This window comes from Anolis carolinensis, chromosome 2, assembly GCF_035594765.1.
Source record: "Anolis carolinensis isolate JA03-04 chromosome 2, rAnoCar3.1.pri, whole genome shotgun sequence".
In the NCBI taxonomy this organism is placed as follows: Eukaryota; Metazoa; Chordata; class Lepidosauria; order Squamata; family Dactyloidae; genus Anolis; species Anolis carolinensis.
The window spans coordinates 132463414-132490942 of NC_085842.1; the positions used below are offsets into that span (position 1 = coordinate 132463414).

The 27529-nt window shown below is 40.1% G+C and overlaps 1 long non-coding RNA gene across 1 annotated transcript in view; it reads left to right on the forward strand.

Annotated features, from left to right (window-relative positions):
- Positions 1 to 10324: 10324 nt before the first annotated feature.
- LOC134296238 (uncharacterized) overlaps positions 10325 to 27529 on the forward strand; it is a 320710-nt gene continuing 303505 nt past the window's right edge. The window contains exon 1 of the long non-coding RNA XR_010002855.1: positions 10325 to 15045. This is a non-coding gene — a long non-coding RNA (uncharacterized LOC134296238). The remainder of the gene's footprint in view (positions 15046 to 27529) is intronic.

Genomic DNA, 27529 nt, shown 5'->3' on the forward strand with positions numbered 1-27529 from the left:
CAATTGAAGCAAATAATTAAGATTAAAATAGGTGATAAAGAATTAAACACAGATAAGGAAATATTACAAGAGTTCCAAAGGTTCTACGGACAGCTATACACTCAGGAACAGATATTAAAAGGCGACATTTCCTGTTATTTAGGCAAGTTTAAATTACAAAAGATCACAGAAGCACAGAGGGACGCATTAAACAAAGAAATAACTGAAGAGGAAATAGAGAGGGCCATCAATAGATTGGACCCTAACAAAGCCCCGGTGTTATGGTTGAGCCTTCGGGCTCCGATAATGAAAGAAGGGGTCGTAAGACTCCTCGAGAGTCAGACACTCTCGAGGAGCGTGAAAGGAAACGGCTCCGGGATTTGTTTGCAGAGCCGACAGATGAGGACTCATTTGAGGGTTTTTCTCAGGGTTTGGAGGAAGAGATGGCCAGCTCGGAGGAGGATGACATGGAATGGACTCGTGTGAGGGAGGATTTGGGTGTTGGGGACACAGGCACTGAAAGCATGGGAGGTGATTGGCGGGTTGCAGGATCAGACCCATGGACTGGTTGGAGGGATGGAGCGGGATCCACAGCTGGGGATGCTGTGGGGCGTAGTCGAAGGTGCTTAAGCTCTGATGAGGATGATGATGTTGGGGTGTCTGGAATTGGGATGGCAGCTGACAGCGATGATGAGTTTGAACTGTGATAAAATGGGGTTTGGGACCAATGTCTAATTGCGTTGGGCAAGGTAATCTGGACGGACGCTTGAGCTCTTGCTGGGGAATTTCCTGAAGACGGGTGTGTTACCCTAAACCTGAATCTTGACTACAACCACGCTCTCGTTCGCTGCAGGAAGGAGTAAACAAGCCCGGTTTACTCCCCTGCTGTTCCTGAGTAGCAGAGAGGAATCTGCCACCAGTCTTTTGTTTACATTCCAACTCCTGTTGATTCTCTTTTGTTTGTATTGTTTGCCAAGCTGAAGTAAGCTCTTTGATTTAATCCGGATTATACTCCTGTTTAACCCGGTTTTTCCCTTTGAACTGTTTAAGCTCAAACTGAGCTGCTTTTTGGTTATTTAGCACACTGAAGTCAAGTGTTTGCCCTGTTCTTTGTTCCTTACGGGCGTTTTTAGTTCTGTAACCTTAATAAACTGAGTTTTGATTTACTTGCTGGCGTTCTGTCTTTGACAGATTGCCCAACGCCCTAAAAAACAGTTTTTCAGTGTGGTACCAACGTCAAGAAGACGATGGAGGAACTCAAGGCTCGTTTGGATCAGCTGCAGGCTGCTTTTAATGCTGCACAAGCAGCACAGCCAGCTAAGGGACATGTAATGACTCCTGAACGTTTTGATGGGTCCCGGGACAAGTTGCCTACTTTTTTGGCTCAAATTGAAATTTACTTTTCTCAGATTAGCCCACAAGCTTTTCCTACGGACACCAGCAAAGTGGCATTTATTTTGAGTTTATTGACCGGTTCAGCGGGACAGTGGGCAACTAATTTAATTTTGGGTAATGACCCAGTCAAGGACAATTTGGTTAATTTCAAAAGATCATTATCGGACACTTTTGGGGATCCCCTCCGTAAGGAAAATGCTAGCTGGGCTCTTTACCGGTTCAAACAGGGAAAAGGGTCTGTTTTGGACTATTTGAATAAGTTTAATTCTCTTCGCCATCAACTGGACTGGGGGGAGAACGCATTTATGCTTTTGTTTATAGCTGGTTTAAGTGACCATCTGCAAGATGAACTGGCGCGGTTAGAGCCAGCAGATAATTGGGACGCTTTGGTGGCTAAGGTTTTGCGTTTGGACGCCCGGTTTGAATCTCGTAAACAATCTCGGGCTATGTATGCGCCATCTGTATCTAGGGCACCTGTGGCTAAGGGGGAGGAGCCTATGGAGCTCGGGGTGTTTAGAAAGTTGTCGACGGCAGAAAAAGATCGTAGAAGGCAATTAGGATTATGCCTGTATTGTGGGACTGCTGGGCACTTTGCTAGGAACTGTAACATCAAGCCTTCTCAGTTTTCGGGAAAAGGCCAGCCCTAGTGCGATGTGAGTCCAACGCACTAGGGCTTACAAGGCAGTCACCAGAGGGAAAGAAACATGTTTTTGTACCCATTTCTCTGTCTGTTGGGGGAAATGAACTTGTTTCAACTCTGGCACTGCTGGACTCAGGGGCTACGGTCTCGTATGTGGATGTTGGGTTTGCTAGAAAATATAGGCTCCCTACAAAACGCAAAGCGTGTGATATATGGGTGGAAGGAGCGGATGGGAGATTACTGAAATCTGGGGTGGTTAATCGTGAAACCTCAGGGATAACATGGGAGGTGCAAGGGATAACTGGAGAATTTGTATGGGACATCACACGGTTACCAAGATACAATGTAATTCTGGGTATGGATTGGTTAACGTTGGTGAATCCTCAAGTGGATTGGGTGAAGCGTACTATAGATTTTAAAAGGCAGGGATGTTTTATTTTAAATTCTTCCCAGCTTGATATGGAGGGTGTGCCTATTGACACCCGGGTCCTGACGGGTTTACAGCGGGATATTATAAAAATCTGAAGGAGGAACTAATACCTTTGTTAAAAAAAGTAATGAACAAAGCGCTAACAAATAAAGAAGTCCCAGAAAGCTGGAAAAAGGCAGAGATAGTGAAGATTCATAAAGAAGGGTCAGAGAGAACAGATCTACGTAATTACCGGCCTATCTCACTTCTAAACTCTGATTACAAAATATTTGCCAACATCATGGTTGCACGCTTGAAGAATTTCTTACAAGATTGGATTGGAGAGGAGCAGACTGGCTTTCTTCCAAATAGAAACATGAAGGACAATATTCAAACAGTTATAGACTTAATAGAGTACTATGAGACGAATAATCAAAAAGAATTGGCATTATTAGCAATTGACGCGGAGAAAGCCTTTGATAATCTCAATTGGGATTTTTTTAAACTATTGATCGAAGAATTAGATATGGGCTTTCATTTCAACAATGCAATTAGTGCAATTTATGAAAAGCAGACAGCAAAGATCTTTATTAATGGACAAATATCGGAGGAAATTAAGATCAACAAGGGCACCCATCAAGGTTGCCCTTTATCCCCCTTGATATTTATAATGGCTTTAGAGATATTGATGAAAAGTTTCAAAGAGGACACTAAGATTAAAGGAACAAAGGTAGGGAAGCAAGAGTATAAAATAAGAGCATTCGCGGACGATGTAATTGGAATTATAGAAGACCCAGGTGATAATTTATGCAAATGGATTCAGAAAATAGAAGAATTCGGGAGATTGGCAGGCTTCAAACTTAACAAAAAGAAAACAATGATGTTAACCAAAAACATTGGGAAAAATAAGCAAGAAGAATTACAATATAAAACAGGAATATAGATAGCCACCAAAATTAAATATCTTGGAATATGGGTCACATCCAAAAATTCACAGCTCCTAACTAACAACTATGAGAAGCTTTGGAAGGAAATAAAAAGTGACTTGGAGAAATGGAGACACCTAAATCTATCTTTATTAGGAAGGATCTCCTTAGTAAAAATGAAATTATTGCCTAAATTCCTATATCTCTTTCAAAACTTGCAGATAATACAGAATGATAAAAAATTTAAAGAATGGACCAAGGAGTTGCTGAAATTTATTTGGAAAGGGAAAAAGCCAAGAATAAAATATCTAATTTTGACGGATAAAAAAGAGAGGGGGGGATTTGGACTCCCAGACTTAAAAATTTATTACGAAGCCTGCACATTAACCTGGGTAAAGGACTGGATGACCTTAAAAAAAGAAAAAATATTAACATTAGAAGGCCACGACCTTAGGGTAGGGTGGCATGCATATGCTTGGTACGATAGAACGAAAAAAGAGAAGAACTTTAGAAATCATTTTGTGAGATCCTCACTATTAAGAGTATGGGATAAATATAAAAAAAACTTTTACACCAAAACCCCGCTATGGGTGTCGACAATGGAAGCTAATCAGAGAAGACTACTGGGTTGGACTTCATGGCCATCTTACAAGGATATCTTGATCAAAAATACAACGGCGTTGAAAACTCATCAAGATTTAAAGCAGACTTTTAAAAATATCTCTTGGCTCCATTACTTACAAATCAGAGATCATTACAAGCAAGATGACAAGCTAGGATTTAGCCTTAGTGAAGTGTTTTGGGACAAAATTCTCCAAACAGACAGGAAACTGATTACAAAAATATATAACAAATTGTTGGAATGGGCTACGGAAAAGGAAACCATAAAAGCCTGCATGATTAAGTGGGCAGAAAATATACGAAGACCTATAAACTTAAATGAATGGGAATTAATGTGGAACAAAAAATTAAAATATACGTATTCATCTGACCTGAAGGAAAATTGGCTAAAGATGTTCCACAGGTGGTACATGACCCCTACAAAGTTATCTAGGATGTATACAAATGTCCCAAAGAACTGTTGGAAGTGTCATAACCAGGATGGAAGTTTTTTTCATATGTGGTGGACATGTAGCAAGGCCACAAGTTTCTGGAGTAAGATTCATGAAGAAATTCAGAACATTTTTCAAAGGAAATTCCCAAAAAAACCAGAATACTACATGCTAGGCTTAACAGATAAGGACCTTATAATGTCTCAAAACGAGGACATTCTATTCATCTATATGACGTCGGCAGCCAGGATCATCTACGCAAAGAATTGGAAATTAGCAGAAACACCAGATGTGGGGCACTGGAGAATTAAATTGATGGACATTAAAGACATGGACCAATTGACCTTTTTGATGAAAAAGAATTCAGGTAATCCTATAAAACAAACAATCTGGGACCAGGTAGAAAAGTATGTTAGAAGACAAAACAAATAATTACTGCAAGAGGTACAGTAATACAACAGTATTCAGTAGAACTAGAAAGAACCAAACTGCAAAGGACTGGAAGGAAGTCAAGAACAATATGGTTTTATTTTTTTATTTTTTATTTTTCCTTTTCTTTCTCTCTCTTTCTTCTTTTCCCCGTTCTTTTCTATCCATCAAATGTTCTCACTCTTTCGATATATTCAATTTCTACATATGTAATCAAAATAAATTAAAACATCATTCAAAAAAAAAAAAAGAATGAGAAAGGAATTGCAACAGATATCCAGCTTCTGAGTCCTGGGGGGGGGGGGGGGGGAGTCACCCTGCTGCACCCCAAATGCCAGCATAAGGGACCTCTGTTGTTTGTTGTAGCCATTGGCTCTTAAGGTAGGTGTGGATTTTGACTGTGGCAACAGTGCCACGACAGTAAACATGAATACTGAACAGTTACAAATGCATCAGTCTAGCTTATGCATTTGTAACTGCTCAGCAGGATGCCAGCCATTCTTTTAATTCTATTGATCATTTAATGCTTGTCATGCCATATATTATTTTGGCTATTCTGTTTTAACTTATATTGTAAGCTGATACAAACATTGTTTCTCCACCCTTATATCATGTAGAAGTTTGAAGATTCTTTGGCTTATTTGTTGGTCTGAATCTGGATCCCAAGGCTACGAGACCCAGTCATATCCAGTAACCAGACCAATACAGAATCCGTATTCCCCTAAAGTAATGGTTCTCAGCTTGTGGGTCCCCAGATGTTTTGGCCTTCAACTCCCAGAAATCCTAAGAGCTGGTAAACTGGCTGGGATTTCTGGGAGTTGTAGGACAAAACACCTGGGGACCTACAGGTGAGAACCACTGTTTTAAAATATTCTTAAACCTTGGTCCATTGTTAAATTAACCAGAGTGCAAGTTGCAGCTTTATTATTCTAGTAACACAGGAGACACCTATAAATACAATGCTGTCAGCTGTACAGCCTGGGCCAAAGCTGCTTTGATTCACAAACTAGAAGAAAGGTGGGAGATAAAGCAAACTGCTTTTATGCACACAGTCCCTAAACTATACCACCAATGTATTAGTACTCTGTTTCCCCCCAAATAAGGTGTACCTCGAAAATAAGACCTATCATGATTTTTCAGTGTTTCCAAATATAAGCCCTGTTTCAAAAATAAGACCTAGATATATTTCATTTAAAAAGTCAAATTGGAAAAATAAGACTGCCCCTGAAAACAAACCCTAACACATCTTTTGGAGCAAAAATTAATGTTCCTAACGGAAGACATTGCAGAAGCCATAGGGTCTTGTGCAGTTTCTTTTCCACATTGTCACGAGCAACTTCCCTGATGTGGCAAGAGGTTCCTCTATCATGGCTGTCCCAGTACCATAAGATTGAGAAAGACAGTGTAGTCAAGAATAGGTATCTCCTATACTAATTTTTGACCTCATCCCATTGTAGTGTTGAGACAGATCAGTGAAGGCCTTGGAATCACTAGATCCATACCACTCTTACATATACAATATGAGGGGTGTGTATCTAGTGAATCCATGTTTTCACTATGGTTGTCAGATCTTAGGGCCTGGTCCTGGATTTCCAGTTCTCAGGGGTCATCTGTGCATGGAAGATAAGGGTGTACATTTTCCAGTTTTGTGGGTAGTGACCTCCAGGCAAAAGGAAAGATCATGTGTCCCTCTCCAGCTAAGCTGGGAGAGCAGCAGCTTGCTATAGTTTGCAAAAAAAAAAATCATTCATTTGTTATTGCAATTTGCCAAGATACTCTGGGAGTTTGTGTAGCTTCATTCTTTTCACTTGTAGTGGTGCCAAGACACACCTTTCACTCTGTTCTGCACCCATTTTCCTGCTGAACGCAAGTATGTTAGATGAAACATTCTATATTCTGTCTGATTAAATCCCCTTATTTCATCTTAATCTGGAAACAACCTCTTTAGCTGTGATTTCTATTCTGATTTTCAAAAAGAAACATATGTTTTCTCTGTGCTTACATTTAAATGAAAAGCAGTAGGCAACTGTGATTGGTACTTAAGGTATATCATTTAATGACATATCCAGGGGCCATATCTGTGTCTCAGGTTTGATCTGACAAACCTGGGCTAGTTCTGAACTAGCAACCCTATCTCTCACATACAAACACCAGATGTCCCTGAGAAAGAGGGGGGAAATGTGCTTATTTCCATCTTTATTGGAAATAATGAAGAAAAGTTTAAAAAAGCTTATGTATATTAGAGAAAAAGTCACAACAAAAACAAGTCAGCTCATCTGAGCTTTGGATACAGCAGTAGATTTTCCTTCCTCTTTCTGCATAGCAGTTTGCTGTTCTAATATTTGTATTCCTTTCAAGTTGAGGTGCTACACCCAAGGGGACAAAACTAATTGAACTCAGTGGGACTTATTTCTGAGTAAATATGTTTAGGACTGTGCTGTAAGGGGAAGCTGAAATGAAGCACCTGAGAAGCAACAGTATACAACATGTTTGCCAAACTTGAGCATGAGCAGTAAAGATACACTATTAGAAATTTCAAGTATTAGAGATGAGTGGTGGGTTGATGGCAGGAGACATTCATAACAACGGTCCTTGCTGCCTTTTCGGTTGAAGGTTATGATCCCTTGACTCTAGCAAACCCTTGAGAATTGATTGTTAATGAGAGAAGATTAATAGTGATGTACTGTTTTTAATCTTTGTTGTAGCGCAATGTTGTAAATTATTTCAATTCTGCTATTAGCTTAATATTGTTTTATATTCAATTTTTGCATATTTTTTAGCTATATTTGCTTTTGTTATAATTTTCTGTTTTTTGTAAGCTACCTTGAGCCACAGTCTGGGGAAAACATGGGATATAAATTAAGTGAGGAACAAGATGGATCAAAATTTTAACTTTGTTATGTTGAAGGAGGACTTGTGGGTCTCTTAAAAATATATCACATTAATCAGCACAGGACAAACAGAAGTGCATCCTGATGTTTGTTTCTTTTTTGAAGCAATGGGGTGTACACTTTTGGTGTTCAGGCTGCAACTTAGTGTTCAAGCTGCATTTACTGTTTATAAAAATAGTCACTTGCTATTAAGAACCCCAGGAGCTGCCAGATTAGTAAGTGTTGTTGACCAATAATCTTACAAGGAAGATTGGCTTTAAAAATGTTGTCCTTAAATTCTACAGAAGGCATTTATACTGAATGGGTAAGAAATCTGAATGAGACATTTAATTGCGAAGGAGGGAGGTATTAAAGATAGATTCCAGAAGCTAACATGGGGGTTTCAGTGTGTTAACCTCCCCCATAAACCCTCCACATATGAGCATACAGATACAAACACACACTCTTCTCTGTTTCTCTATATTATTACTTTTTAAAAAATCCATTATCTTGGACTTAAGTGTTTGTATTAATATAATCTTGCAGTAAGGTCTGGAAATGTATTTGCATAAGCTCAGTGCCATCTTAGATGAAGCATCCCTCACTGCGGATAAAGCAGATGGATGCAGCAGACGCTTTTGATCTGATTTGCTTTGTAAACTGATAAAGTACAGGGGGACCTTTGTGTGTCATTTTGTTTGCTTCAAATCCATTTAAATAAACATTTTAAAAAACAGATAAAGCTCTGAGCCTGTAAGTGGGTTACCAGATTATGTGCTATCACCATTTTAATTACATTTTTGTTCCTTTTAATTTGTACATTTCTGTCAAATTGGACTTCTTTCTGGGAATGAGAGAATTTTCTAGCAGAATAATATAGGGAAGAGATTATATAATTTCCCCTCAAGTATTGTTAAGAACACTTCAAAGTCTACCCATGCTGCTCATCAAAAGAAGATGAACCAGTTAGAAGCATCATCTTTTCCAGTTTAGCTCTCATTCCTTGTAGTCATTTTACACATGACTTTTAAACCAGTTTTTGCATTTCTTGTATTTAAGTTTGAGTGGAAAACCCAGGTTGACTAGAATCTAAATTTCAGATGAAACAGCTTTGTTGCTTTGCCTACTTTATTAATCAATCAATCATACAACTTTTTAGTTTTAAGGTATTTTGGATGGCATCTGTCAATCCATCTGTTCTGTAAAGGCATCTATGTCAGACATGCCTGGAATCCTGTTGGTTAGTCCCAACCAAAGTAGATCTATTGATTCAAATGATTAATAGTGAGCCAATACACAGATAAACCCATTTGATTCAGTGGGCTGTGCTCTAGTTGATATTAACAATATGATTAAAACTCAAAACACATATCTCTAAGTGATTTTTCCCACTGAAATGCTATTAATCCGTTCTGGCCCCCTGAAACCCCCCCTCCATTTATTTTATGTGTTTCTTATTGAGAAAATGTATTTTATAAATCACAAATAATGTATACATGCATATTTGCATGGAACAATACAAAAAGAAAGAGCAACTTTAAAATAGTAGAAGCACAAAGTTGTGGCAAGGAAGCACAAAGTGAAGAGGCAGAAGCATTCCTTTGCTTAGAAGAGGAGATGATGATGATGCTGGTGGAAGTGGAGGAAGATGCGGCAGTGCGCATCTGTTGTGATCAAGGGTAAATGTTAACTTGGGACAACAGAAGCATTTGACTCCACATTAGTGTTCGCCTCTTCAAGTGGAATTGTTGAGACCCACTTGTATGATAGTAAGAAGATTAGGGGATAGAGCTATCTCTTTTCACAACAGCTGTCTTCCCTTGGGAACAATGGCATTGCAGTTATCAGGGAAGAAAGCTCATAATCTGGACATACGATTTTGGCTTTCTTTTTTTTCCAAAGGAGGCTAACATGACTACATGTGGAACAAAGTATAAAACCTTTTCTGATGCAAATTTGAAAGAGAATGTATCTTGTGCATGCTTAATATGGAAGTAGGATTGTGGCTATTTTTCTTCCAGTTCAGAGAATGGAGGCAAATCAAAGCATAAGCTTAATTTGTTGTTGCATGGATCCGCATGAAACTGAACCTGCAGCTGTAAAAGAATGATGAACATGATGGTAAACTCCACAGTTGAAATAATTTGGCATCAGTTTAATTATTGCCGCTCCCTCTTGTGCAATCTTAGTGTTATTGAAACACTAGAACCCCAAAACAGACCCCAAAACCTATGGCTCTGAGGACACCCAAACACGGAGACCACAAATGACTTTTTCCCCAGTTCCAGGTGACTTCTGAGTTTACTCACCAAAGTTGCCCAAGCACAGGTATTTAGGATTAGGTTGTATTCCCAGGAGTAAAGCTCGATAGTATCTTGGAAAAACCCTGTAGCTCTTCCTAGGTCCACTGTGAAACTCCCAGGTATTATGAGGGGATCATGTTCCTTCCTGGACAAAATGATGAGATATTCCTTGAGATGTGTGTATCTCAAGGAATATCTCATCATTTTGTCCAGGAAGGAACATGATCCCCTCATAATACCTGGGAGTTTCACAGTGGACCTAGGAAGAGCTACAGGGTTTTTCCAAGATACTATTGAGCTTTACTCCTGGGAATACAACCTAATCCTAAATACCTGATTTGGATCTTGGCACTCTGACCTCCAAACCTGTGATACTTGCGGAAACTGACATCACATAACATTAGGATTTTATAGTTTGATGAAGATACAATAAGGTCCCCATATCCAAGGGGGATGCGACGCAATTACCGGGGGATATGACTGAATGCCACTTAAATTACCTGATTTCTGGTCTTAGATTACCATAGAGTTACCCTGGAGGATACATGCTGCAAAATCAGCTGGCAGACCTAGCAAATTCCTAGAGAGAGTATTTTTTCTGGATGTGGATAAGTGAATCTGTAAATAAGACTACAGCGGTCTCACTATACCTAGATTTCTCTGGCAAATGATTGACGGTGTATGAGTGCCACAAATCAGCATAAAAAGATGTAGCTTCTATGGCCTCAAAACACATCACATTCTACAGGTAGCCTAATTAATCTAATGTGATATTTATAGGTGGAACAAGAGTTTTTAAAAAACCAAAGTGTACAATTATTTTCTATGGTGGTACTCAGTTGCTGTTCCCCACATTTCACAGATAATGCCTCCTTCTTTGTCCATAATATACTTTTCTGAGAATTGGTACAAGCATATTACTTCATGTTACAAGCAAGCTGGCTGTAGGATGAATAGCACAGGAACCTTATTATTTTCTACATATTTTGACTGCATTTTATATAATGTGCCAATAGTTGTCAGTGCTCTTTATTCTATTTATCATGTCAAAAGTGAATTGAGGGTACAATTATAATGTATTTTTTTAAAAAATGGTGCTCTGCATGTGCAAAAAACTTTGTTTCATAGAAGAATTACTACCATCACAGAGAAGACATTCTCCTGGGGACTTTTTACACTACAAAAATATAGCACAGGGATGCCTCTCTCATTGCCATGGCAACATCCTTCTGAATCTTGGGACTGGCACTTTAAAACCCTAATCAAGGGGTTTAAACTCTGGTGCTTCTGACTATCTGGCTATCCTAGGATTCAAGAGGATGCTGCCGTAGTAGTTAAAATGAAATCATAGCACTGTAATTATGTAATGTGAAACCCCCTCAGGATGAATGCATGTATCATATCACTTATCTGTTGTTACTTATTTCTTGGCTCCTTTTATCTGATCTATTTCCCTGGGATCAAGAAAAATCCCTCATTCCCTTGCATGCATATGCTCAAATCCATATGTTCTCTGAATAACCTAAAACATAGGCAATCCTAAGTGGATTCAGTAGTGAAAAAACAACAGGAAAGGCACAAAAATGCCAGTTTAAAAGAATGCACACTCAGGATACTTGGGAATCCATTTTGCAATAACAAAAAACTTTTAAAAGGAAGGGTTCCATTTGCATTGCCCTCTTTCCCATCCCCATAAACAACCCACCTGCTCCATAACTGTGTATATCTGATGTTAGACTTCCAACCCATCTTTTTGTTCTCCTTTCTAGGAAAAGCAAGCCAGGCATTGATAGGTAGATATCAACTTTACATTACTTCCTAACATGGACCTCACCCCTTATCTTCAGACTTCTATGAAACAGAAGCAGAAATATGTGGAAAGAGACAGGATCCCAATATAAAAGCAACATAGTGTCAAGCATGCCCCAAATTTGGCAAGCTTCAAAGAGAGGGCAATTAGGGCCCCTGAGGTATTTCAAACACTTTCCTTGAATGTTCAGATTCCCCCCCCCCCCCAAATAGTAAATTGTTAACTTTTTTCTTTCTAAAACAACCAGAAAAAATACACAGGCAGAGATTTATACAGCTGCTCTCTTTTTCCCCTGACTGTACTATCATTCTATATTTCTTTAACAAAATTACTCTATTTACTCAATTATAATGCTTGCCTTTTTGGCTAAATCACCTCTCTCCAAAATTAAAGTGTGCATTAGATAATCTTACTGTAACCTTAATACTGAACCAAATTAAAAGGGTAGCTGCTTCACCTGGAACCACTATTTGAGGGACATCATCTCTCATTTAATGGTTATTTGTAGTTAGGCGAGGCATTAGCATACTTTGGCAAAGAAGGCTCAAGGCCTTGTAAAACTACAGCCCCCAGGATTCCATAGCATTGAACCAAGGCAATTAAAGTGGATTCATCCTACAACATAGATGCACCCCAAGGTTTTATTTTTCATTGCTGGAAGCTTTGGTGTTCTCAATTACAAATAGTGCGGTTTCTGCCATTGCGCATTACATTCAGCATCAAATTTATTTATTTTTTTGTTTCAGGGGTTTGAAAATTGAGGTGCGTATTACATTGTATGATGCATTAAATTTGAGTAAATATGGTAAATTAAATTAAATGTATATCATGAACGAAATAGTTTAGAACTAAACATGACTAGGTCTTCTTGTTTTTCCTCTCTACTTGACTTTGTTTTCAAAACCTGCAGCCTGAATTCTATTAGTTAATCCCCTTAATTAGTTAAGCAGAATCTTTAAGTCTTCTGCATAGTGATAGACCACTGAACAATTGATTCAACAGGTTGACGTAGTTGAGATAAACCTATAGGATTTAGGTGTGTATGTCCTTTTCTTCACCAAGGATGGCATCTTTTTTTTTTTTATAAATCATTTTTATTAAAGAATATTTTTAAAAAGATTGACATCTTCTAGATTTGCTAAGGGAAGGTATGGGGGAGGGAAGGGTTTAGGTTAGTCGGGGAGGGTTAATAGGGGGTGAATGAGTGATTCTGAGAATACTGAGGGATTGGGTACATATTTTTGGGTTGGTGAGATTTATCTAAATAGATTGACAGATAGATTTGTAAGAGTGTGGGTTTTGGGGAAGTCAGAGGGGAAGTTCGGGGAGGAGTCTGAATACAGACATCTGGGAAGGTAGCCTAATGGGGGGAGAGGGGAGAGGGTAGACTTACAATCTTCTTTCTTCCATACTATGTCTTGTCTTATCCTTTCAGTTCTTCCGCTACGTATTCTTCAAATTCGGACCAGTCTGTTTCTTTCATCGCCTTACTGGTGCTTCTTTTTAGTAAATAAGTTAGTTTATCCATATTTTTTATGTCCATTAATTTCTCTAACCACATTGCTTTTTTAGGGCAATTAGGATTTTTGGCTATCACTATTCTAGCTGCTGTTACAGCATATACATAAATTTTAGATTTATTTTCTTTTTCCCCTGGAGAGTATATTGCGTCTTTGTTTTCCATATCATAAAGTCCTAATATGTAATATTCCGGTTTGCAATCAAAGTCATTTTTTAGAATTTTTTTACATTCCATGTGTATCTCTTTCCAATAATTTCTAATTTTTTTACACTTCCACCAAACGTGAAAATATGACCCTATCCTTTCTTTACATCGCCAACATTTCTTATCTCTATTTTTGTACATTAATCCGAGTTTTTTTGGTGTTAGATACCACCTATGGATTGTTTTTAACCAATTTTCTTTTAATTCTATAGCATAACAATATTTCATTTTTCTGTTCCAGATATTTTCCCATTCGTCCATGGTTATACTTCTGCCTACATTTCTGGACCATTTTAACATTGATTCCTTTACTATTTCAGATTCTGTCTTCCATTCAAGTATCTTATTATATAAGATCGTTATTACTTTTTTGTTTCTTTTTAGAAGGCCGTCCCAAAATTTATTAGTCATATTAAATCCAATCTCTTTGTCTGTTTTATAGCTTTCTTTTATTTGGTGGTATTGGAACCAAGATACGTTTTTATAAATTTTTTGGATCTCTTCTAATTCTTTAATCGATGGATTTTCTGAGGTTCTATTTATTTTTCTTATAATTTCTTTATACGTCGGCCAATTTTCCCATCCGAGTAATCTCCGTTGGTTTGCCTCTAATGGAGAGAGCCATAATGGAATTTTATTGTAAAAATATCTTTTATATTTTAACCATGTTTTAATCAAAGATGATCTCATAAAATGGTTCCCGAAATTTTTATCTACTTTCATTTTATCATAACATAGATAGCCATGCCAAGGATGGCATCTTTTAAGTGACATAAGCAAACAGAAGTTCAATGCACTCCTGTGGGTGTGTTTTTGGTCATTGTTGTAATAAATAAATAAATAAATTGTAGTTATGATATTCTTTTCTTTCCTCTCCAGTGACCAAAGTCCTCTCCTGACTGAACTCACTATTTCCCTGCTGCAGGCAGCCCACCTCCCATGGCCATTCCTTGACTGGGGGAGAGCAGAAAGTGTTGTTGAAGCACCGCTCCCACCCCAAAGAATGTATAGTTTCCTGAGGACATCCAGCCAGAATGAAATGCAATGGTGTCCTTCCCTTTAAATGAGTTCTTCCTCTCAAGCCACAACAGACCAGCAGCAGCCTAACCCTTTCAATAACTATAACTCAAACTATAACTCCTTTTTGTTTTAATCCTCAAGATATTCACTGATTCGAACCAGTGCATATCTCAATTCTCTCCAAAACAATCCATTTACCATTTCCTATAACCTTGCAACTAAATATCTAATCTCCCAAATGTATTGTATCTTTTAACTCAGTAAAGTATCTTTCCCGAACATTTTCTGTGTTCCAGTTTGATCTTCTGTGTTCCAGTGTTGCCTCCTGTGTTCCAGTTTGATTCTGTGCCTTAGACAATCCTTGATACCTTGCTTGGATTAATCTTGATACTTTTATTGGGACTAACTTTGATATCCTGTTTGGACTCTATTCTTTGAGTGACTTTTACAGACTCTTGCTTTAAGATTCTCAAGTACTTTGTTCTTGTGGACTTAAACCCCATTTTATTGATTCTGAACTTTGATTTGCTACTGCTTGCATATAATCTTCAATAAACAGCTTGCTAGCTTATATTCTTGGGCTCCATTGTGGTTTTAAGGTGCCTGCGAAGCCTAGAGCTGCAACAGCCAGAGCCAATCACTGATTGAGCCCGCCTGAGCCCACCCCTTGGCCAATCAGGATCAGAAGCAGCACTGACCAGCTACCAGCACTCAGCCACTCAGGGATAGAGGAGGGAATTTCAAAACTAGATAATGTTAATGCATGGATTTTTTACTGTATAAAATGCTTATGCTTGTGCAATTTGGCACTTGTTATGGTACACTGCATCCTTTCTTCAGATTGAATGAAGCCGTTGTTGTTTGCCTTCAACTGGTGGGTCCTAGTCTCTTCCTGGAACATTGTCGGTTAGCGGATCTCACCAGGCACCAACCCTCCTTTTTCACGGTTCTTAGAAATCAAATTTTGTGCTACAAAAGGATCAAATTGTCATTCCTCCCATAGCCAGTCACAGACCTCCAGAGAACCACTGTCTATCTCAATGGACAATTTCATTAGCTGCATTAGCTGTCTTGGTTACATTCTGTCTGGATTGCTGGAATGCTTTCTACATGGTGCTGATGACCGAGGCGCCAGCTCTTAAATTGATTTGAACCCGCAGCGGAGAGTTCCGCAGATCCATCACCTAAGGAACGGAGCGGGACCGCAGCAGACTATTGTTAAAAGATCTTTTTTTCTTCACTTTCCCCTTCCCTGAACTATGTAACAAATCCCCCAATAAAAGTAGCATTCATTTTTAACAGTAACACTCTCTACCTGGTTATTTTGTGTCTTTCCCTGACTCCTTCTTTTGCACGCAATCTCTCTCTCTCTCTATCTAACACGTCCGTCCTTTTAACTCTGGCTGAGGCTCCTCCGCCATAGATTAATACGGCGGGCGATACAAATTGGCTCATATCTTTATCAAAATTACACCTAGCACACTCCTCTTTTAGTCCTAACCCTTCCTAAGGCTCCTGACTCAAGGACCACCAGCGGAACCAAAATCGGTCCAGTTCTCGGCACCTCATCAGCTGACTGTCAAACGGAACCGACTGCTCTTTTCAAGCCAGACTGCTCTCTTCCAGCCTTATCCCGGACTTTCCTCTCCCCGCGACCCGCGGGATGGTTTTTAAGAGATCACTGGTCCCTTTCTGCGAACTGTGGATGGGGGATCGCTCTCCCGCTGGGGAGACATAGTTCTCCAAGGACCTTCACCCTCTCTACAGCTGCCAGGAGGGTGCCTGGACGGGCGCCCTCCACGTTTCATTCATTCCTTCATAATTTTATGAATGAGAGGGACACTCTTCCCAGACCTACCCCTGAACTTATGAAATCCTATATTTCCAAAGACTGCAACCCACATGTACCTCTTCCCCATGCTATTTCTATGAATTCCTTCCACCACAGATGAACTCTTTTCCCAATGTATCCGTGAATTTTCATATTCTATGTACCTGGACACCCTCATGAATCACTTTTGTATGAATTTCTAATCATTGGGCTAACTTCATGAAATGTGAAATCATGCTGCTAAAACTCCACTTTTATGAATTTCCATATTGGGTTCCCCAGATGTTGTGAACTTCGTTCTTATCAAATGTTTTCAATTGTTTATATCATTCCTGATTCCCCTTTATGCAATGTAACCCACCTTTATGGATTCTCCCTTATTTCCTTGAAATCTATCTATCTGCCTATATGTATTTGTACTCTTTGGGATCCCCGGAAAATATGTATTTTTCCCAGCAGGGTTTATATTCCAACTTTATTTTATTTTTCATTTTATTTCATATAATTGTCAAATCATGAAATCAAATAGGAAATATTTTGAACTCAATCTGAACCCCAGATCCTATGACCCAGGCTTCCTTTCCCAAAAACAAAAGGATAATCCGCCACCGCTTAACCCAATCAAATTCAGATTGCATGGACAATATAGGGCTTGAGTCGCCGAATTCGGAGTATTGACCTAAAGGTGATTCGCCCCTAAGGCAAACATTGTCATATCTCCTCCAAAAGAAAATCCAGGACACCTCAGGAAGGCGCCCTGCAGAGCCTGTCAATTATGGCCCATCACCACCCATCTCTACTTCCACCTCTGACACCCCAAGGCATATCTGAAATCTGTATACGTGACAGGAACCCTTGATTGCTGTCATTAATCCCTTTAGAAATCGGCCGGGCAGGAATTAATCCGATATTTCCTGCTCAGTCACTTCATTGTTTCAATAACTCCCGCCTTCTCCTCCCTGATTGGCTCGAATGGGGACAAAAAGCAGCTCCCTATTGGGCCAACAGAGCAAGGCGGGAAACGAAAGCCCGCCTCGTTCAACCTCCTAGCCAACCAGCGATCAGATGGGCGGGGGAGTGGGGCGGGAAATTCAAAGGGCTGTCAGACTGAAACTTTGTATAAATATGGCTTTATTTTGATTATGTGGTACCCTAGTAGACTGAATGATCACTACTGGAGTCCTTTTCAGCTGAATCGCTCAATAAAGACTCCTTGGCGGATTTTCCTTCAACTTTGGCGGACCTTCTTCATTTTGGCTTCAGGTTGTATTGCGGCTCATATTTTCCTATTGGCTCCGCCAAGGTCCGTTCTCTCAGGACCGGATCAGGACTCTCCTTAAGGGCCCGATCCCCTAAAGCGCAGTCGACAACAGTGCTGCCTCTGAAGAGTGCTCAAAACCTTCAGCTGGTCCAAAGAACTGCAGCCAGGTTGCTAACTAGGGCTGGTTACAGGAAGTGGACAACCCCATGTTGCAGCAGCTCCACTGGCTGTCAGTCTGTTTCCGGGCACAATTCAAAGTGCTGGTTATGACCTTTAAAGCTCTAGACAGTTCAGGTCCAGGCTATTTGGCTCCTTGTACGAACCTGCCGGGGCCTAGATCTTCAGGAGAGGCCCTTCTCTTGGTCCCACCTCCATCTCAAGCTTGGTTGGTGGGAACGAGAGGGCGGGCCTTCCTTCTCAGGGGCTGCCCCTCAACTCTGGAACTTCCTGTCCAGGGAAGCCAAAACGGCCTCCTCCCTGTTGTCCTTCCAGCAGTAGGTTAAAACCGTCTTATTCAGACAGGCTTTTAAAGATGAAGTTGTTTAAGATCTAGTAGTCAGGGGTGTTGTGGTTTTTAACTATGAATAGGTTTTGATGGATTTCAACTGGGAATTTTTTTAATGCTATTTGTGTTTATTTCTGTTTTAATGTTTGTATATTTGTATATATTCAATTGCGTACTAATGCTTTTATGTTAAGCCACTTTGAGTCCCCTTTGGGGAGATAAAGCTGGGTATAAATACATATAATAATAATAATTTGGCTGTTGGACATTACCAGACATGCTCAGGTCCTTCATGCTCTTCTCTTCATCAACCACAGACTGTGCAGGAGAGGCATAACAGTAGTTAAATGGCAAATCCACTTGTGTGAAAGAGAAGAGATAAATAGCATAGTTCCACCTGAAATTTACATGATATTGCAATATAATATAGGCTCTTCATCTAAATACCCAGCTACATACCTATATTAGTCCTTCAAACTAACAAGCAGATTTGTAAGTTCCTTCCAGTTATCATTTAACCACTCCTAACTTCAAATGCCAGTCCTTTGAAGGGGAGGGATAACAGAGCAATTCTGATACCTATTTATTGCACAAATTAATTTTAGCTATTTTATGAGTAGCAATTGCAAAGTCCAGTTATTAGTCTGCTGCTGGGGAGTTGAATAGTACTGTAATGCTTACTTGTAATGGGGCCCAGCACAAAAGTATCCAAGGTCATCATTATGTTTAAATAAATTATTTAGAAATGTAGCTGACTGATTAGGATGGGAGCATTGGGCATAGATGTGAAATCTACTCTGGAGTTTGTTAAGATGCCCATAGCTTTGGTGGCCTTCTGCTGTGTTCACTGCCAGACACATGAGTGACAGGAGAAGGAAAATCAATCCCTGAGAACTTCAGCAAAGGATGAAGCCACCAAAAGGATTAACAGCAAAGGAATTGGGAGAGTAGAGATGTAAATGAGTGAATAATACTTGATACTGCCTAAGGATCTAATGAGGTCACATTCATCAGCTGTGCATGCTCTTCTGGCCACCTAATTATATTGTGAGGGTAGCATGAAAATGGAAATGATACTGAGCACAGGATGACCTAGATGATACAAGGACAGAAAGGCCTGAACATGAAGAAACTTTGTGCTCCTTAATGAGGAAACGGAACTAACTGTTGCCACTAGAGTAACAGAAGCTAGGGATATAAATTCCCCTGCAGTATTTTGGATTCTCCTACACATGGGAGATCTGGGATGGGAGCCATATGTCAAAAGCAAGATGCTATGTGGGTATGCAGTAGCTGTTCCAAAGCCTGTGGGCAGATGAGCAGGTGGACCATAGATAGCAGCAAGACCCAGTTTCTATCTACCTACTTCTCAAGACAAATCAGAAAGAGTGAGATTAAGGAGACAATCAGGGTTGAGGTGTAAGATCAGTGGCTCTCTTCTTATTAGCTATCCATAAGAATGGGGGGGGGGGGGGTAGTCAATAAAAAGATGAGAGGGCCAACAAGGCGTGTGTCTCTGGCTGGCAGATTCTGGGATATAGGGCAGTATAGATCCAGAATCTCTGTTAACACAGCCACTCACCACCTCATAGTCAAAGGCAGTCCAAAGTCATATGTAAAGCAATTAGTCCAACAAGGGACAAGCATACAAATAGCCCAGAGTTCTTTCCAAGGGCCAAAGGCAAACAATCTCACCAACTCAAGACATAGTCCAAAACATAGTCCAGTCACCAAAGTCCAATCAAAGAGTTCACTGATAAATATTCAGACTGTAGCAGTTCCACAACATTGCTCCCAGAAACTACTAAATCCAGCCTCCAGCTATTTGTGTCACTTTCACAAGTGCTCTCACCTTTTGGTTCTCCTATGAGCCAGCCAATTAGATCTCCTCAATTGGATGGCATCAGTTCTTAATTGCAGCCTAACTGAAATGCTTAACTGCTGGTCTGCTTCTCAAAGTTCCTGATTCTGCTCTAACTCTGTGTCCCCACTTCTCTGAGGCTCCTGGTCTTGCTCTGCAGGGGTAAATTCCTCAGTGTCAGGCTGCTGCTCTCTGCTTGCCCCTGATTCAGATGCTGGGTGAAGAAGCCCTTCATCTTCATCTTCATCACAAGCCCTGGCAGACAGATGACCATCCAGCCTCTGTTTAAAAGCCTCCAAGGAAAGAGTTTCCACCACACTCCAAGGCAGAGAGTTTGACTGTTGAACAGATCTTACAGTCAGAAAGTTATTTCTAATGTTCAGGTTGAATCTCCTAACTCAGTTGTTGCAGAGTTCAAAGTTTGCACTTTGGAAAGTAAATACGCAACCCAGCAAGGAGGAGAGGAAGGGACAAAATTGTGCATTTTCCTGTAGTCTTAGGCAAAAGCAATCTGCTGCACTGTCATCTAGACTGCCCGTTTTTCCACATTATTAACTCTTTTTACCTTGACCATACACTGATACTGCTTAATTATATATGTTCTGATTTTTATCTGTGAAATCTTAGAGTATTTCTTTAACTTGTGGCTGAGGCAGATGTCAAGAAAGCAAGTGATAGATGACTCTTCAGTGAACTATCATTGTACCATGGGCTTTGACTTGCTAACAAATTACAGTTCGAATGAGGTTCTGAATGATAATCGGAACAAAAGAGTGAGAAATGCAACACTTCCTTGACTTATTAGTTAGCACAATCAGCTAAAAGTCTTTTGATTGATTGAGACCACGTTTTTGGCTAAGCTGGCAGCATTAAAAAAAGTAAATAGTTTAAATAAAAGTATACTGGAGAGAAAACTGCAGTTGATAGGCCTAATCTTAGAAGTGGTTTTCTGGAATGTTTCTCTCAAAGATGGGATAGGAATTTCAGATGTTTCCCCACAATTCCCAGCATTCCTTACCATTGGCTATGTTACTTTTGATTGCTAGGAGTTGCAGTTAATTCAGTTCTCATCCTTCTTTTACAATGAAGTCTTCTATGAAATGTCTGTATCATCTAAAAATGAAAAAGGGTTGACCCTTCTTCCCCATACTCAGATTTATGCAGCTGTGTTAATTAGCAAAATCATACAATAAATCAAACTTTAATTGGGTGACAGTCCTCCTAATAAACACCAAATGGTGCATCCTATGTGCCAGACATTAGAGAAAGGGCTGCACAGGAAGAGTCAGTCATGCCCCATTCCTTTGCTTTGATTGGAAGGGAGATGGGGAGAGATGCACAAATATGCCATGGTTTGGCAGTCCAACATTTGCAAAAGGTACATATGAGTTGAATGCTTGCTACTGAATTATATTTGCACCTTGAATTATATGTCTATGAATGTTTTAATCTAATTAATTTTAAATTGTAATTGATTGTAATTGTTTTATACATGTGTTTATATTTGCAAGCCGCCCTGAGTCCCCCCAGGGGGTGAGAAGGGCGGGTAGAAATGTTGTAATAAATAAATAATAAATACTGTATATGACAAAATTATTTGTCTTTGTATGACAAAGGTCACCAAGAAAGGGGTTGACCTGCTACTGTTTTGTATTCCTTAAAAATAATTATTTAAAGCTACTTTCAGGCTGTAAATATTAATCCATTTGGGAAACTGATATGGGTCCCAAATGTACATTTGTGTGTGGAAATGATTTGGGTTCTAACTCACTGCATGCTTTCTTGAGAACAAGCTCTGTTCCACAGTAGAAATTCCTTCTAAATAAATGCAGAAATGCTTGCATTTCACAACTGCAACCCTATGTTTATTTTATCAGAGTAATCACACCTGAACTCAATGGTGTTCACTTCAAAGTTTAAAAAATTGCAAAGAAATTTCATGCTTGACAGGCATTTTAAATTCAGGCTGGGCACCTTACTCCCAAAATACAGAATTCTAGACCAACTTATTTGCCATCAGAGGAATAGAAAAGTTGTCTTCAAATCGCTGGATCTTTGGAGATGCTGACACTTTGCCCAAAAAAAAAGATTATTCCTTTTTATCATTGTGAGCCATGACGACATGGTGAAATGGCTATTTAATAACACAGGAACCTGCCTTATCAGCAGGAATGAGATGGGCAGCAAGCCTACTGGCATACACTCAGATGAGCCATTCTTTGAGGGTCTACATCTGACCCAGGGCCAATCCTACTATTAGCGAGAGGGGTGTAACCACTTCAGGAGGCAGATGTTAACGGTCAGCAGTGGTAGTTACCAGAATGCCTCCTGAGCAACAATGTTTACTATATGGCTTATTCTCTCTTTAACTTGTCTACTCTCCTTATGTGAGACAGAATATGCTCTTTTGCAATGTGCCCTAGTAGGAGCCTCCAGTGGCACAATGAGTTAAACCCTTTTTGCTGGTAGGACTGCTGACCAATAGGTCAGTGGTTCGAATCTAGGGTGAACGGGTGAGCTCACTCTGTCAGCTCCAGTCCCTCATGTGGGGACATGAGAGAAGCCTCCCACAGGATGGTAAAACATCAAACCTCCAAGTGTTCCCTGGCCAACGTCCTTGCAGACAGCAAATTCTCTCACAACAGAAGCGATTTGCAGTTTCTGAAGGTGTTCCTGACACAAAAAAGTGCCCCAGTGTTGTGTCCTGGGAGGCTGTAACCTGATAACCCGGGTAGAGTTTAATCAGACAAGCCCAGGATAAGCCAATAAATTATTTACTTAAACAATAAATGAAAACATTGCGTTTTCCAAGGTCTGGATATCAGAGCACAGCACACAGCTGGGATAATTCTGCCTTGGTCAGACCACACCTGGAATACTGTGTCCAATTTTGGGCACCGCAGTTGAAGGGAGATGTTGACAAGCTGGAAAGCGTCCAGAGGAGGGCGACTAAAATGATTAAGGGTCTGGAGAACAAGCCCTATGAGGAGCGGCTTAAAGAGCTGGGCATGTTTAGCCTGCAGAAGAGAAGGCTGAGAGGAGACATGATAGCCATGTACAAATACGTGAAGGGAAGTCATAGGGAAGAGGGAGCAAGCTTGTTTTCTGCTGCCCTGCAGACTAGGACACGGAACAATGGCTTCAAACTACAGGAAAGGAGATTCCACCTGAACATCAGGAAGAACTTCCTCACTGTGAGAGCTGTTCGACAGTGGAACTCTCTCCCCGGGGCCGTGGTGGAGGCTCCTTCCTTGGAGGCTTTTAAGCAGAGGCTGGATGGCCATCTGTCGGGGGTGCTTTGAATGCGATTTCCTGCTTCTTAGCAGGGGGTTGGACTAGATTGCCCATGTGGTCTCTTCCAACTCTACTATTCTATGATTCTATGATTCTATGATTCTATAACACAAATTGAAGCCCAAAATCCCAAAGGTACAAGTCATAGTCAGAGTTCCAAAGTCAAGTCAGATAATCAAGGTCAGACTGAAGTCCAAAGGTACAAACTGAAAATCAAGCCCATAAATCAAGCCAGGAAGTCAGTCCAGAGTTCAGATGTAAGGATACACAAGGTCCAAGACAGGGTTCATCATAGGCTAACACTAGCAGCTGAGTATGATTGTCTTCCAATGTTAGAGTCTTGACATTGGGTCCATAAGTGACTGTAGAGACCAGTTCTAGATCAGCATGGTCTTTCATAATGAGGACATAGATTTCCAGATGGCAGGTAGACATGACAAAGATGTGCTTGACAAGCCTCCTTCTTGGTACATTTCTCACGTTCACCCTCTATTTGTTCCTCTTCAAAATCAATAACACACTTTGGTAACAGCTAACCTGCAGTTAGAACACTCAAGGGCCAGGGTTTCCATTTCTCAGTGTTTATTCCACATTTTCTAGTTCTGCTTTAAACCTGTCTTTAAATTTCTTTTTGCTATCAACCGACATTCCATTTTCTGTTCTTGATCTGAGAGCAAATAACTGCTTTGGGAAATGATGATTGGGCATTCAGTCCAGTGAAGCTGTTGGTGGAGCAAAGACAAGGTTACAGGAACAGAGATAACCCAAAACAAAATAAGGGCCTAGAGATCTAACCCCAGGGTTACAGCCAAGGCACAAGTACAGAAGTATGACATTACTGCTACCAAAGAACAATCTCTTCCAGACCCCTTTTTATCCAGAGATTCTCAACTGCTGCTCATTTCAGCAGGTCTTCATAAATAATCGTGGAAGCCTATGAAGCATTCCTCAGGAAGGGAAAATGAGCTTGACCTGTTCCTTGCAGCCAGATTAACCCATTCCAAGTACCCAGCAGCTGCCATGCTAAGCCAGACAAACTGCCAGTCATGACACCCATCTGCTGCTATCTTCTGGCACAAGTTATCCAGCCCTCCCATTGCTATCTGCTGGTTGGGTAGCCTTCATTGCAATACACCTCAGTTGCTCCTACTGGACCTGTCTGCACCCTGTCATGCTACACCTCATTTGGATGAACCACACACAAAGGTCCTATGGGTTGGGAGTACAGTGTTCCCTCACTACTTCGTGGTTAATTTTTCGTGGACTTGCTGTTTCGCTGTTTTTCAATAAACACTAAAAGAATATTATAAATCATAAAAAATATGGTTTACAGTGGCGGTGACCTCGGTCAGGTGCAGGCAGCAGGGCTGGGCGGAGAAGGCGCCCAAGTGGCAGCGGAGAAGGAGGGGCACCATGTTCCCCTCCCTCCCTTCCTCCTTCCTTCCTTCCTTCCTCTCTCTTTCTCCTTCCTTCCTAAGGAGAAGCCTAAGGAAGGAAGGAGAAGCTGAAAGGAGATGATAATGATAATGGCAGAGGCTGAAGTAGCTTCGTTTTCGCCTCACAAGGTGACAGCACCAGCGGCAGCAGCTGGAGCACGCATGCACGTGCTTGAGAGGAGAGGTGGGGACAGAGATGTGTGGCCGAGCACAGCTAGTAATGGATAAATATTAAAATAAATATAGTGTCCCTACTTCACAGATTATCACTTTTTGCAGGTGGTCCTGGAACGTAATACCCACAATAAATGAGGGAACACTGTATTCAACTGGACTAACTCTGAGTAAGAACAAAATACAGATTTCCCTTAGCATCTTGCAAACATTAAACTGATACAAAACATATTCAGGGGTACTCATGCTAACTATCCAGCAAAATAAAACAAAATCCACAAAGGGATGCTTCTTTTGTTGGTCATCTGAAATGCACAAAATGCATCAGGAAAGCTTTTGAAACCTCACTGGCTTCTTTATCAAGCAAAATATGTTAAAATATCATATAGGAGAAGAAAGGTGATGTTGTTGTTGGTGGCGGTGATGGTGATGATAGAGTCACGGTTCTACATTTTATTGAATCAGATGTTACTTCTGTTGTAGTTTGTTTGTTCTGAAGGGATCCCAATGCAGACAAAAGCCTCTCCCCTTGGCTGCAAAGGGACTAGGGACAAAGGGCCATAAAAGACAGGTAATAACATTTCAGAATTTACTGACTGTCTTTTATTGCTTTTTGTCTCTGTTAGCAACAGAAGAGTAACTTTCCTTGAGATCCAGGTTATCCCTGTCCTGTGTGAAACTAACTGCTCCTCTCTTAATCAAAAAGCATTCTCAAGGAATGTTATGCTCTTTGAACATACATTTCTGTTCCCAAAACATAGTTTTGCAAGTATTTCTTAAGTATCCCAAGAAAATGCAAAAGCATCTGTTTTTAATGATGAGAGCATTCTGACATTTTAATACTAGTCCCCAGTCAAAAAAGCCAATAAAAATCTGCTAATTTATTATAGCAAAAAGACATATTCAAGATATGACATGGTCTTATGGAAGCTACTCTGCCTTTGTTTTCCTATTGACATGTGACTGGATGGAAAAGCTGCAGAGTAAGTTTAATAAAGCAAGATAATATTTTTGATAAATTCTACGAGGCTCAAACCAAAAACTGTGTAAGCAGCTGCCTCAGCTGCTAGCCAATAATTTACAGTATATTCAGAAAAGACGCTTGCTCATTCCAGAACTTAAAAACTGAAGTGGAGATTCAATTTTATCTTCAGTGTCACGCTGGAAAACCAGGATTCATAGATAACTGTTTACAGCTCAGCCACATTATTAAGATACTGTTTGATGACAGGTAAGCTGCTGGCTCTATGCCTAACTGCAGGTCCAACAGAACTGGCATCAGTTTCCGTCAGGGGAGTAATTGCACTGGGTTTTGCAAACATAATGAGATTCTGAAGGGTTAGTAGTACATGCTACATTGGACTGTACTAACCTATCCAGTCAAATGATTTCTCTTCCATATGTATTAGTTGGTGTAAGAACTCATTTGCTTGTACAGTCGGCCTTCCATATCCATAGTTTCTGTATCCACAGATTCAACCATCCATATTTTGTAAATGTTAAAAAGATTTTCCTACATTTGATTTCTCCAATTTATATAAGGAATGCCATTTTACTATGTCGGATTTTTATATCTATAGAAGTCCTGGAACCAAGATCCTGCAGATACCAAAGGCTCAGTGTACAAAAACACACATAATTCTTTGTATACAATTCTCCTCATCTTTACTTTCAACCATTGTTTTACTCTGTAGGTCTTCCAGGGGTCTATGAGTGCATCTATACTGTAGAACTAATGCAGTTTAATTCCACTTTAACTGCCATAGTTCAATGCTAGAGAATTACCGGAGCTGTAGTTTAACATGGTCTTTAAACTTCTCTGCCAAAAAGTACTGGTGTCTCACCAGAATACAAATCCCAGTATTCCACAGCATTGAGTCATGGCAGTTCAAGTGTTACCAAATTATATTAATTCTACAGTGCAGATGCACTCAGTGAAACATCTTTAACTTCTGGCCAGTATGGTTTTAAAGGGGGCTCCCAAACCTTTTGTACTGTAGAAGCTCTATTTCCCTCTCTGAGTCTCCAGTTGATTCACTATTAGCAGGGGAATGTATGTTTCTGGAGATCATGGGCCAATTTCTCTCTCTCTCTCTTTCTTTCTTTCTGTCTTTCTTTCTTTCTTTCTGTCTTTCTTCCTTCCTTCCTTCCTTCCTTCCTTCCTTCCTTCTTCTTTCTTTCTTTCTTTCTTTCTTTCTTTCTTTCTTTCTTTCTTTCTTTCTTTCTTTCTTTCTTTCTTTCTTTCTTTCTTCCACCTGTCTTGCCACCACAGCAACATCCCTCCACAACATGGGTTCATTTCCTCTGACTATTCTTTCATCGGAAGAGGCTCACGGAGACTACATTGCCACAAAATGGCCACCTAACGCACAAGCATTGTGGATGAACATCTTCCCTCTTCCGTCCCCAGTTGTGCTTTTTGAGATGCTATAGCCCAAATAGGAACTATGAGAAGAAAGAGCCCTGCATTTCACTAAGAAAGGAAAGAACTTGGAAGCAACATGTCACAGGTCAAGATGCAACTTGTAAGACATTACTATGGGAAAAGGGGGTAATAATGAGTCTATCTTATCATTATTTCTGTGAAGTAACACAGTGATCTCTGACA